At 37.8% G+C, this 3,386-nt stretch overlaps 2 non-coding genes across 2 annotated transcripts; both read right to left on the reverse strand.

Annotated features, from left to right (window-relative positions):
- Positions 1-1,145: 1,145 nt before the first annotated feature.
- Positions 1,146-1,306, reverse strand: LOC136207825 (U1 spliceosomal RNA). The gene has a single exon (XR_010676943.1). It is a non-coding gene; the product is annotated as a U1 spliceosomal RNA (small nuclear RNA).
- A 1,262-nt stretch (positions 1,307-2,568) lies between these two features.
- LOC136207508 (U2 spliceosomal RNA) lies at positions 2,569-2,764 on the reverse strand. The gene has a single exon (XR_010676655.1). It is a non-coding gene; the product is annotated as a U2 spliceosomal RNA (small nuclear RNA).
- Positions 2,765-3,386: the final 622 nt, after the last annotated feature.

Here is a 3,386-nt window from a genome sequence, read left to right on the forward strand (position 1 = left end):
ATAGAAATCTAAAATCCTCCTTCCGCCACTTCGAAAATCATCTGATGAACCTATGCCTATTTTGTCATTTGGCTTGCAGTAGGATACCGACCTTTTGTTCTCCTCCAAAACTTAGAACTCAAGAATTCTTCCCATTGAAAATGCCAAGTCGAATGAAATTTCATCCAATGCCATGCTGGGAGCTCCCAATAAATCTCTATATTGAATCAAACCCGAGAGAAATGAAGTCAGCAAACAGTTCTAACACTTCAGAAAACATATTCATACACTAGAGATGATATTCAAATTCCATCTGAACTAAAGCAAAGCAGAACATTATGAAAGTTAGTAGCAATCTGAGGGAGGAATTGCTATCTATGGAGAGACAAAAATATATGATTGTGAAGTTGGAAAGACGTACAAGGAATGAGAAAGTTTTAAATTGAGAGAACTTAGCCTCCAACAAGGGAATGGATGACAACACAGGTCAACAAATAAAAGCATCAGCAAGAAGAAAGTAAATCAAATAGCGAGACACCACAGGTCAACAAATCATCAAGATTCAGATAGTAGACGTGCACAATAGCAATTTATTAAACTCCCTAGAAAATCAGACGACTAAGGGCAGTTCACACAGACCTACAAGGCATACACGAACTGATTATGTTTATACAGAGCAAACTAAAGATAATGACTCTGGTCAGCCAACAACCAATCTCTAAGTTCCATCATTCTTCAGCTTCACCAAGCATATGATAATGACTTTGAAGTGCCCTAAAATGAAACTATAACTCCTCTAACACGTACTTAAAGGGAGTTCAGATTTGATGTAAAACAAACTAAAAGGCATCCCCTCTGTAGATTGAAATGGATGCCCGAGAGCTGTCTTTAGCAACAAAAAGGAAGTTGAAGCATAAATGAATCCAGTAGGTAATCAAATTGCCACAACACGCGTCCAACAGAAACAATCGAATCCCTAATTGATAACGAGAAATAAGGAATACCAGTTACATTATATAAATAAACAATCGCTTCCACAAATAGAATATATAGCTAGGAGAACAGGAAGCAAGGAGAAAATAATATACAGAGCAAACTTCAACAAAAACAATGCTTGAGCAGAAGACTACAATCAACCAAATAAATATAACTGAAACTAATATTGGAAGGGGGCCGCGCGAACGCAGGCCCCCACTGCCACAAATTATGACGTATGCTCTCCCTCTTGGGGAGACTTTAGGGAAGCACCCCTCCAAAGTGCAATGGAGGTCACAACCCTAGGCCATGAGCCTCATTGATCACTCATTGACCCCATCCAGGTAAGTATGTTTCCCCTTCGTTCTTGACTCTCATTTATACAGTTGCTCCTTCATTATCCTGCTATAGCTTTCCAATGTGGGATTTGTTCTACATATTGTTCTCAAGGCTAGGCTTTTCTTACACTCTAATAAAACTTTATTTTATAATGTATTCATTTGCAATACCCCTTATATTAAATATAAAGAAGGCCACAGTAGAAGCAACCGATGCTTTGGTCATTCAGTTGACTACTTGCTGGCAATGACAGTCCGTGCTTGCCGTATGAAAGCGATACTCTATTAAAAACATGTAAGCAGCAGCGAAACAAGCCTGAGCATTGAATTAACTTTAATTTTTGGTTCTGTTAAAACAAATTAGCAAGTACCTGATCTCCATGATTTTAACTTTGAAGTGCATCAGTTTCAAAAGCATCATAAAATGAAACTATAACTCCTTTTAGTTATTCATATACCAGGTCAAATTTGATGTAAAACAACATAAAAGGCATATCTGCCATTTTACCTTAGTAACGAAAGCGGAAGCTGATACATAAACAAATCCAGTATAATCAAGCCACAACATAGCGTCCAACAGAAATATTCGCAACCCTAATTGATAACGAGAAATTAAAATATAATCTTCCAAGAGAAGCAAAATAACGAATGACTTATCCTTTATTTGTTAAATAAAATTAATAAATCGCCTCCTCTAGGAAAACAGGTAAAAAGGAGAAAAAACTGCTTGGATACTGAACCTTCAAAGGCTATAATTCATGCCTTTAGAATACCCTACCCACCAAGACCTATTGCCCTTACTCCAACAGATTCAAAGCGGGTAGACCTTTAGATTAGACAATTCCTACTGCTGTGCTAAAGGCTAGAGAGGCAAGAAGAAGGCCATCTCTTCCTTAATTTTATTATTTCTATCCCTTTGAATAGCAAAGTAGCCCAGCAAGGGCGTTAAGGCTTTCCTTCTGAGATGCCGGTTCTCCGGTGCAGATGAAGAAGATGGTGGTATAGAAGTAAGTTAAAAGACATCGGTTTACTCTATTGAATGGTAAGAAGGGATGAGACTTTCACTGCTTGAGAATACGCCGTTACTGTTACAGAATCCACTTAACATTCAAAAGGGCAGTGATTGGCCTACTAGGAGTAAGTAAGGTTTAGGCTTGACTGCATAAGCAAAATTCGACATGAGCAATGCTATAGTGCAACACAAAGGCAACTCTTGAAGACCCAACTTCTGAAAGTTACTGAGATCAATCAAAAAATAAAACTGAAACTAGAATTGGAGGGGTGAGCCAGGCCAATGCTATAGTGCAACACAATGGCGACTCTTGAAGACCCCAATGGCAAGCCATTGATATGGGCCTTCCCCCTAAAAAAATTAATTTAATATCGTGTGGGCCATTGGCCCACATATCAGATATTAAACTGATAAGAACAGATACTACACTTGATCTTAGCCAAAAGGCCGAGAAAGGTATGCTTCTTCTAATGCTAGGTTTCTCTTTTTATATTTCAATTCTTGGTCCTCAAAGAGCTTTCTTTCCAATGTGGGATTTTTGTAAAGAAAATGACACACTTTCTCACTCACTTTAACACCTTGTCAACAATTTTAGCCACTGAATACCAGACCCAAGGCAAAGTATTTCCATAAAGCACAACCAAATTTATTTCTTACAAGAACCGAGAAAGGTATGCTTCTTCTAGTCCTAAAACAAACATTTTTTATTTCCCTCTGATCCCCTTAGTAAGTTAGTATCTTCACAACAAAATAGCAAGCTGGTTAACACTACAATGTGATTTTGTTTATCCACATTTGCATACAGAGTAATAATCAGCACTGACATAGATGCAAAGCAAACAAAGGATAATAATGAGTCTCAAATCCCTAAACAGAGGATGCACCATATCAAATGCTTGCTTCAAGACATATAGACATTGCCTTATGGAGCACATCTGTTTCTGAATTGGCGGAAATTCTTATCGTAACAAGAAAGAGAAGAGGTTCTGCTATGTTATACCTGTGGGTTAAGCTATGCTTACTTTGTTTTTGACAAAGTAAGCCTTACTTAGATACGCAAGTAAATTCGTGGACCCACTTAG

The sequence above is a fragment of the Euphorbia lathyris genome, chromosome 9, assembly GCF_963576675.1.
Source record: "Euphorbia lathyris chromosome 9, ddEupLath1.1, whole genome shotgun sequence".
In the NCBI taxonomy this organism is placed as follows: domain Eukaryota; kingdom Viridiplantae; phylum Streptophyta; class Magnoliopsida; order Malpighiales; family Euphorbiaceae; genus Euphorbia; species Euphorbia lathyris.